Source organism: Lynx canadensis, chromosome C1 (assembly GCF_007474595.2).
Source record: "Lynx canadensis isolate LIC74 chromosome C1, mLynCan4.pri.v2, whole genome shotgun sequence".
In the NCBI taxonomy this organism is placed as follows: Eukaryota; Metazoa; Chordata; class Mammalia; order Carnivora; family Felidae; genus Lynx; species Lynx canadensis.
Window position 1 is genome coordinate 105180859 of NC_044310.1, and position 10537 is coordinate 105191395.

General features: G+C 39.4%; 1 pseudogene; it reads left to right on the forward strand.

The window, feature by feature from the left end:
• The first annotated feature begins 8963 nt into the window (after nt 1-8963).
• Nucleotides 8964-9975, forward strand: LOC115522364 (annotated as a pseudogene).
• The last annotated feature ends 562 nt before the right edge of the window (nt 9976-10537 follow it).

Below are 10537 nucleotides of genomic sequence, written 5' to 3' on the forward strand. Positions count from 1 at the left end.
ACTTTACTCAAAACACCAATTTTCACATGGAAAAACTTAGTTACGAAGAGATGCGGATTAAACTCCTGAAGCCCCAGCTTCCTCCAGGATTTCCTAGGAAAACCCATGACTATCCGTGACGACTGTTGTCTAATTCTCGCTCAGCTATTCCTTGGCTCATCAAGTCAAAATATCTTTATTGATAGTAATGTATGTTAGTATATTTATGGAAAAAAGATACGCCTAGGTACATCTTACTGCTAGAGTGGTTAACTGGGTGGAAGCTGGGGCAGGGAGAACTATAATTTTTTATAAATTGCCTATTCTTAATTACTAATGAGGGTGAGCATCTTTTCACACATTTACTGACCGTTGGGGTTTTCTGTGAAATGACTGTTCATATCTTTTGTTCACTTTTCTACTGTATTGTTGCTTTTACTTTGTGTCTTGTAGTTGTTTTATACATACATACATACATACATATGTGTATTCTGGCTTCTAATCTTTGACAATGATAAATACTAAAAATATCTTCTCTCAGTCTTTCACAGGTGTTTGGCTTATATTGGCTTTTTCTCTGTGGACTTTTATAATGTTGATATGGAAAAATTTATTCACTTTTACCTTATGATATAAGCTTTTTGTCTTATTTAAAAAATTTTTTTTAACTTTTATTTATTTTTGAGAGACAGAGAGAGACAGAGCATGAGTGGGGGAGGAGAAGAGAGAGAATGAGATACAGAATCGGAAGCAGGCTCCAGGCTCTGAGCTGTCAACACACAGCCCGACGAGGGGCCCAAACTCACAAACCATGAGATCATGACCTGAACCAAAGTTGGACGCTTAACCAATTGAGCCATCCAGTTGTCTTATTTAAGAAAAATTTTTTCATTCCAATATAAAGAAGATACACTCATTTAATTTTCATAGTTTTAGAGTGTGTATTATTTTTTCTTTTTTATAGTTGTTGTTTTTAAGTCTTTATTTCATCTGGAGTTTAGTTTTGTTTATGGTGTGAAATAGGGAGCTTATTTTATTTGTTTTCCCATTGTGATGGGAAACCCATAAACCAAATTCTCATATATACATAGATCAGTTTCTTTTCTTTAAAAAAATTTTTTTTAATGTTTATTTATTTGTGAGACAGAGAGACAGAGCATGAGTAAGAGAGGGGCAGAGAAAGAGGGAGACACAGAATCTGAAGCAGGCTCCAGGCTCTGAGCTGTCAGCATAAAGCCCGACACGGCATGAACTCACAAACTGTGAGATCATGACCTGAGCCGAAGTCAGATGCTTAACCAACTGAGCCACCCAGGTGCCCCTACAAAGATCAGTTTCTGAGCTCACCGATCTGTTCTTTTTTTCTATTCCTCCTTCAATACCACAGAGTTTTGGGGATTAAAACAGCTCCGTATATCTCTTCATGTCCGATAGGACAATCACACCACCACTCTTATGTTTTTCTTTTTCAAACTTGACTTAGTATTTTGTGCATGTTATCTATTCCATGTAAATTTTCCAAATGAATCAGTTTTCTGAAAAATTCTGTCAGAGTTTTTATTTGAATTGCTATATTTATATTTATATTGAATTGCTGTATATATAATTACAGGTATATATGTTTATAAATTTGGGGAGACTCAATGTTATAATGTTGAATCTTCTGTAGTAGACATTTTCAGGTTTATGGTCATTTAACTTTAAAATAATTTTTTTTCATATTTTAAACATATATAAAAGTAGAGATAATAGTGAAATGAGCCACCATGAAACCATTATCCTGCTTCAAATTATCAATACATGACCAATCTTGTGTTATTTACACTCACACTACCCAGATTATTTTGAAGTAAATCTCAGACATCATACTATTCCCTTTATAAATATTCCAGTGTGTGTCTCTAAAAGATAAAATATTCTTAAACAAATCTAACTACAAGACCATTATCAGGTCTGAAAGAAATTAACAATTTCTTAAAACCACCGATGTCAGCATTCACATTCTCCTGTCTCATACATTTTAAAAAATAACTTGTTTGAATTGAGATCCAAATAAGGTCCCTACGTTACAAAACATTGAGCTATTTTTGTATCATTACGAATTCATGGATTTAACCATATTTTATGTGTTTTGACCCATTACAGTTTTGTTCTCATTAATATCCATATTGTCCCATCTTTGGTCAGTGGGAACTTATTCAAATTGGCTCCTACGTTCTCGAGTCTCTGTATCTGGCATGACATTAGTACTCTTTAATAAGTTCTTTTCTTTCTAGTATGATGAACTGTTGTAGGCTTATTTTGAACAATTCCTGCCTCAGACCTGGAATCAGCCATTTCTCCAAGGAGATCTGGTTCTTTTTAGTGGAAATGATGTTTACATACCAAAATCTAAGCAGTAGGAGTGTCACTGATACCAGATTGACCATTGTTTCTAAGCCTTTCCATAGACAGAGCTAGGGGATTTGATTTATATATAATTTTATAATATATTCTATATAAAATTATTATATATATTCTATATAATTATTATATAAATAGATTAAATCCCAAGCTCACACTGATACTTCAGACCCAAATTGAAGGCTATGGAGTTTTTACCTTAACTTCACCAATCTTTCATCTGTACCTCTTTCAAACTTGCTGAAAATTTCAGTTCTCTAAAACATCAACATAAGTACTCAGTTTATCCCATAATATTCCATAATAATAATATCAAGTCTACCACCAATAAGATTATTACTGAGAATAATTTTGGGATTTTAGAGGGGGGGAGACAGATTCCCCACCCTCACCCTCTTCAGCCATATTCTGCTAAGGATGTAAGTCACCTGGAATAGTTTCTTGTATGGTTATGCCACCACCTGTATAACCATTTGTTCATTTGTTTCATTTCACTTCTTCTTCTTCCTTTTTTTTTTTTTTTAATTTGAGAGGGTGTGTGTGTGTGTGTGTGTGAGCAGGGGAGAGGGGCAGAGGGAGAGAGAGAGAGAGAGAGAGAGAGAGAGAGAGAGAATCCCAAATGGGGCTCAATCCTACAACCCTGGGATCATGACCCAAGCTGAAATCAAGAGTCAGACACTGAACCAACTAAGCCACCCAGCACCCCTCATTTTACTTCTAATTTTTAGAGACACTTTTTAGAATTTATGCAATTTTGTTTTATAATTATGTAAAACATTTATAGGGATGCAAAGCCAAATTAGCAAAATGAAGTATATTCAAAGAAGTCTAGCTTGTAGATCTGTCCTCTCGATATTATTCTCTTCCTCCTTTGATAATAGGTACCCATTTAAACAATTTATGGTTTGTCTTCCCATTTTAAAAAATAACAAAATATGCAAATGTATTAGTATCACTTCTTTCTCCACCTAGCTTGTTTCCACTTGTGTTAAGAAATTTTTTCAATACTTAGAAATAGGCAAAAAAGATTATTTGGCATACTTTCAGTGGAGTCTGGGCATTGGCTAGTAGACTCTGAGGCAGGGAGGCAGGCTGATCTGATTCTACGAGGGTGCACAACTTTGATGGACTTTATATCGACCAGGCTGTTTTATAACTCTGTAGAGAAAGGTAGGTTATAAAAAATGAATATCTATGGAGATGATTCTTGTACATAAAAATGCAAATGAATTTTCTCTAGTAGATTCTACTGAATAGAGAATGTAAATAGCCGTCACTTCAGTTCTTACTTGAACCAGTTTTAATATCTTTCTGATCCCTTACCAGCTGATGAGTTGAATAAAATATTGACCCATGTTCTTTTTATATTTGTACAAGTCATATTCTCATATTTTTGGAAACTATACTTAAGCAATTAATCCTGAAAACAACTCCACAGTAGTATATATAGTCCTCATTTATTTTTATGGCCATCTTTTGAACAATCTCGTCAGGTTTGGAGAATTTCTCTCATTATAAATTTTGCTTCTCCAAATTAGAAGCCAAAATTCTGTCTCCAAGCCTTCATTGCGGTTAAGGCACAGAAAAGTGACCTAGTCTTTGCCAATCAGACACACTCGTGTAAGACATCGTTTCAGGATGGGAATGGGATGAACCAAGCCTTGTAGAATCTGCCTTCCGAGGAGGATGATAGAGGAGATGTTCCACAGTGGCTGCACCGTACCCGTGCATCTGGTCCCCAGTGTCACCTGCATGAGTGTTCACGTCAAGCATTGTGTCTGTTCAGTAGCATTATAGGATGAGCAGCATTCTCTGTGTGGTTTGGGATTTTAGAGGGGGGACATAATCTCCAAGCCTTTCTGGCCTTTACAGAGATTTTGTGAGCTTCTTATAATTTAAAAAAAAAAATTTTAATGTTTCTTTACTTTTGAGAGAGAGAGAGAGAAGAGAACGAGTGGGGGAGGGGCAGAGAAAGACAGAGACACAGAATCCGAAGCAGGCTCCAGGCTCTGAGCTGGCAGCACAGAGCCTGATGGGGGGCCCGAACTCACAAACTGTAAGATCATGACCTGAGCCAAAGTCGGACACTCAACCAACTGAGCCACCCAGGCGCCCCTATAATTTTTTTAAAGTAAGCTTTACACCCAATGTGGGGTTTGAACTCAAGACCCTAAGATCAAGAGTCACAAGCTCTACAAACTGAGCCAGCCAGGCATCCCTATTATTTTAAAATAAATTGTAGCACCCAGATGGATGAACCCAATGATGACATCCACAGAGAGTGTAGTTTGGAGAAACAAGCGATGAGACTCAGCAGGTAGATTGGAAAGGTGTTGTTCCCAGGAACAGAAGAAACTCCAGAAGAAAGCTATTTGGGGACTCTCAATTACCTCAGATTGTCTTTTTCTCTGTCCTTTTTTATACATCTGATATCATATCTAATTTTTTGCTTTTAGCCTTGGTGCCTTTATATGTATTTATACCTCCTGGTATAACTTCCTTAGTGAGGAAATATACATAAAAACAAATTTCTTTCAACAAAATGAAAAAATGTAGACAACTGTTTTTAGAAGGGTCTTTTTTTTTTTTTTTTGTCATTATTTCTCTGCCTGACTGAGTCTATAAACCTACACTCAGTACAGAGCATGGATGTAGTCATTGGGCAAGAGATAGGTATTTTCTGCCTTCATTCCTGGACATGGCCTAACTGGGACTTAAGCGAGACTTGTCCAAGATTACTGTGGAAGTGACTGGTAGATCTGGGACTCAAAGTCCACACTCTTTTTACTGCCCCTCGCTGCCTGGATTGAGGATTCTATATTGCAGTGGGCTGGTCTCCCCAGCTTCTAAAACTGTGATAAATAATTTCTGTTGTTTATAAACTACCCAGTTTAGGTATTTTGTTATAGAAACCTGAACGAACTAAGACATCTATCCTCACACATGAACCTCATACTTAAAACAACTAGTTTTCTTAATGTTTCCAGAACATCTGTGCTTACCACCCTCTGCAGTTCACGCTAACTTTCTGACTATAACAGCCCAGCTGACATTTGTTGGGTGCCAATTATATGTCGATGGATGTGCTATGCTCTTCGTACACTATTATTCAGTATATGTGTTGCTGAAGCGAGCACTCCATGTTTTATTATTCAATCTTTACAACACAATGAATTAGATACAATTGTCATCCTCATTTTACAGGGGAGAAATTGAAGTTCTGAGAGGTTATAAAACTTGTTCAAGAGGACAGAACTGGTTCCTGACCTTGGACTGAACCCAGTTAGCATAGTAGTGTTTTTCCCAACAGTATTATTTTTGCCTCCTACTGTCTGGAATTTCCTTCTCTTCACTTCTGCCTCTTGAAATCCTGTTGTTCCTTCAGGGCCCATTTAAGAATACACCCCTTTAAAAGCAAAAAATAAAACAAAATAAAATAAAGCGGGGGGAGGGGCACCTGGGTGGCTCAGTTGGTTAAGCATCAGACTTCAGCTCAGGTCATGATCTCATAGTCCATGAGTTCAAGCCCTGTGTCGGGCTCTGTGCTGACAGCTTGGAGCCTGGAGCCTGCTTTGGATTCTGTGTCTCCCTCTCTCTCTGCCCCTCCCTTGCTCATGCTCTCTCTCTGTCTCAAAAATAAATAAAAACATTTTAAAAAAATTTTTAAGCAAAAAAAACCCCCCAAAACCCCTTTCTTTATCCCCAACTTGATATCTTTTTTTTTTTTAAATCTCTACAGTGCCTCGAGACTCTTCGAGAATCTCATAGATGCTGAGAACAGAAAAATCACCCTTTTAATTTTCTTTTTACATTTATTTATTTCTGAGAGACAGAGACAGAGCACGAGCAGCGGAGGGGCAGAGAGAGAGAGAGAGAGGGAGACACAAAATCAGAAGCAGGCTCCAGCTCTGAGCTGTCAGCACAGAGCCCGATGCGGGGATCTAACCCATGAGAACCGTAAGATCATGACCTGAGCTGAAGTCGGACGTTCAACCGACTGAGCCACCCAGGTGCCCCCATCCTTTTAATTTTCTACTTAGTATTACAATTATTTATGTCTTTGCCATACAGATTAGCTTCTTGAGCTCAGGAGTTGTGTACATCGTATTCGTTTTTGTGTCCTCCACAGTATGTAAGGCAATGATGTAGTAGGTACTCAGTAAGTATTTACTGACGTGATGTAAATTATTTCAACAGCCTTCAATCTAGTCTACCTTGTACTTCTAAGACACATTTTTGTCATGCCATTTTTTGCCAATCCAATGCTTTCTGTGGTGTGCTGCGTTTCCTCATAATCTGGCCCATACTTGAGCATTTTACTCAGTTTAGAACAGATTTTTAACACTCAACCTCTGCTCTGGTCAGGCTGGTCTTGTGGGCCTCCCACATTGTGTGGTCATTCGTGTTGTCTTCTCTTGACTTCTCTTGTCTTGTAAGACCTACTGCAAGCACTGCCTTTCCATGGAGCCTTCTCTAACTAGCCCACTCCTCTTTTCTACATACTTTTATGACACTTGCAAATTATACCCCAGAGTTTGAACTTATTCCATATTTTATTACATAAGATTGTTTTCATTTTATTTCTTTAATGTTTGTTTATTTTTTGAGAGGAGAGAGAGAGAGAGAGAGTGAGAGAGAGCAGGGGAGGGGCAGAGAAAGAGGGAGACACAGAATCCGAAGCAGGCTCCCAGCTCTGAGCTATCAGTTCAGAGCCAGACGCGGGGCTCGAACTCACGAACCCTGAGATCATGACCTGAGCCCAAGTCAGATGCTTAACCGACTGAGCCACCCAGGCACCCCATATAAGATAGTTTTATCTCACCAGCTAACTTGAGAATACAGAATCCTATCTTACTCATCTTTGTATTGTTCTGTGGCTTAACACATATGTAGGCCATAACTAAGGAATATTTGTTGGATTGATTTTCCTAATTACAATTTTCTACATGCTTTATCTTCACTTCTGATTCATAACCCATTTGGCAGTGGTTTCTAAGTCCTTTTTTCTTTCTTTTTTTTTTTTTTTCCCTCCCCCCTGAGGCTTTTAGTCTCAAGTTTCTCTGCAGATTTTGTTTTCCTGGTATGTATAAGTCTACAAAAATGTATAGTATTTAAATACATTAAGGGAGCATGTCATTACCTGGTCTACCCCATGTACACGTAATCCATTTTATAAAAGTAAAATCTGGGGCGCCTGTGTGGCTCAGTCGGTTGAGCGTCCGACTTCGGCTCAGGTCATGATCTCACGGTCCATGAGTTTGAGCCCTGTGTCAGGCTCTGTGCTGACAGCTCAGAGCCTGGAGCCTGTTTCAGATTCTGTGTCTCCTTCTCTTTCTGACCCTCCCCCATTTGTGCTCTGTCTCACTCTGTCTCAAAAATAAACATTAAAAAAATTTAAAAAAAAATTATAAAAGCAAAATCATCCTGCAACACTCTAACGCTGTAAACTGGGTTTTTGTATGGTAGGTTTCTTTGAAATGGGCCACCCTGGCAGTTGCAAGTTTACTTTGCCACAGATGATCCCCGACTTACAATTTTTCAACTTTATGACGGTACAAAAGTGATACACATTCAGTAGAAACCTTACTTCAGATTTTTAATTTTGATCTTTCCCTAGGCTGGTGAAGTGTGGTACGATACTCCACATCATCTGCAGCAGGGCATCAGCCACACAGTCACGAGGGTAAACCACCAGGGCACTTATAACTGCACCCACAAAACCATTCCATTTCTCGCTTTCAGTACAGTATTCATCGGTTATTCAACACTTTATTACATTAGACATTAGATGAGGTCACATTCAACACTTTATTATACAATAGGCTTTGTGTGTGTTAGAGGATGTTACCCAGTTGTAGGCTGATATAAGTGTTCTGAGTGTGTTTAAGGTAGACAAGGCTAAGCTATGGTGTTTAGTAGGTTTGGTGTATCAAATGCATTTTCAACTATAATAGTTTCAATTTATGATGGGTTTGTGTGGTTGTAACCCCATCATAAGCTGAAGAAGATCTATAGAGAGATTAAAAACAAAGAAATCTGCTATAGTACTAAATCTTATGTAGAATGCTGCTTCCTTTCCATCACAGATGAAGAAACATAGCCTGAATGATATGGAAAAGGGAAATGAAAGCAGAATAAGGAAGCTTAGTGCCTTCTCCAGGTTTTAAAGTCACCTCTCTTAGCCTTATGTACCCTCAACGTTAGCTGCTTCACGTTTCTCTGAGGAACTTCTTGTTTAGTCTTAAAGAAAAAGGCTCTGAATTTTAGGATGATACTGATGTTAGTTTTATTCTCTGTTAATTTACCCAAGTGATTAACTTTGTGCTCGGGGTTTAGTAACAAATAACATTATTTCCATAGTTGAAATAGCTCACTTATGACTGACCCTTCTGCCCAAGAAATACACAAAAATGAGATGAAGAATACCCTGAATAGAATACAGGAGACTAGAAAATTAATTACCTTTGTGCTAAAATTATCCAGTTTACACTTTGAGGAAAGAAAACAGGACTCTCTACTCCTCCCCATTCTACAGACAGCTACATCTTCTGGCGCAGTGCCAGCCGTGTCCCGAAGACACGATGGTAAAGGTCGGAGTAAATGGATTTGGCTATATGGGCACCTGGTCAACAGGGCTGCTTTCAACATCAGTGACCTCTCCATTGACCTCAACTGCATGGTCTACATGCTCCAGTATGATTCCACCCACAGCTAATGCAGTTCTATTATTTCTATCAAGCTCATCCATGACTGATTCAATGGCACATTCAAGGCTGAGAACAGGAAACTTGTCGTCAATGGAAAACCCATCATCTCCATCTTCCAGGACCGAGATCCTGACAACATCAAATGGAGTGATGCTGGTGCTGAGTATGTTGTGGAGTCCACTGGGGTCTTCATCACCATGGAGAAGGCTTGGGCTCACTTGAAGGGTGAGGCCAAGAGGGTCATCATCTCTGTACCTTAGCTGATGCCCCCGTGTTTGTGATAGGCATGAACAATGAGAAGTATGACAACTCTCTCAAGATTGTCAGTAATGCCTCTTGCACCACCAGCTGCTTGGCCCCACTGGCCAAGGTGTTCCATGACAATTTTGGCATCATGGAGGGGCTCATGGCCACAGTCCATGCCATTCTGCCACCCAGAAGACCATGGGTGGCCTCTCTGGGAAGCTGTGGTGTGATGGCCAAAGGGCTGCCCAGAACATTATCCTTCTACTGGTGCCACCAGGCTGTGGGCAAGGTCAGCCCCGAGCTGAATGAGCTAACTGGCGTAGCCTTCCATGTCCTCACCCCCAATGTCATGGATCTAACTTGCCACCTGGAGAAAGATGCCATATACGATGACATCAAGAAGGTGGTGAAGCAGGTATCAGAGGGCCCCCTCAAGGGCATCCTGGGCTACACTGAGGACCAGGTTGTCTCCTGTGACTTTAACAGAGACATTCACTCTTCCACCTTTGATGCTGGGGCTGGCGTCGCTCTCAGTGACCACTTTGACCACTTTGTCAACCTCATTTCCTGGTATGACAATGAATTTGGCTACAGCACCTGGGTGGTGGACCTTATGGTATATATGGCCTCCAAGGAGTAACAGCCCCTGGCTGCCAGCCTCAGCAAGAGCAAGATGAAGAGAGAGGCCCTTAGCTGTTGGGGAATTCTTGCCCCAAATCATCCCCCAACACACTGAGAATCTCCCAATCTCCACACCATTTCCATCCCAGATCCCCTGAAGAAGGAGAGGGGTTTGGGGAGTCATGCCTTGTCATGGACCATCAATAAAGTACACTGTACCCAGCCCCCCTCAAAAGAGAATATGGGGAATAATTGGGGAAAATAGGAATGTTCTAAATTAAAAATACACATTATTTCTAATACTTTCTGTATAGATTATCTGGTGCATTTTTCACTAGAAATACTTGATCCCAGTGGACATGCCCCTTTATCCTGGGTGTTTCTTTCTATTACTTGGCAATGTTTGCTCTAAGGAGGAAGTTTAGTTTTACCAAGAGATAAATTAAGACATAACTAAGGAGTACTTGGGGTACCAAAGATAAGACCCTTCTCCCAAGTATATAATGACTGTGATACACTTGGTGTGTTAACAATCAATTGCAAGGTAAGTCACAATAAATTTGTTAGTAGTAATAAAGTAC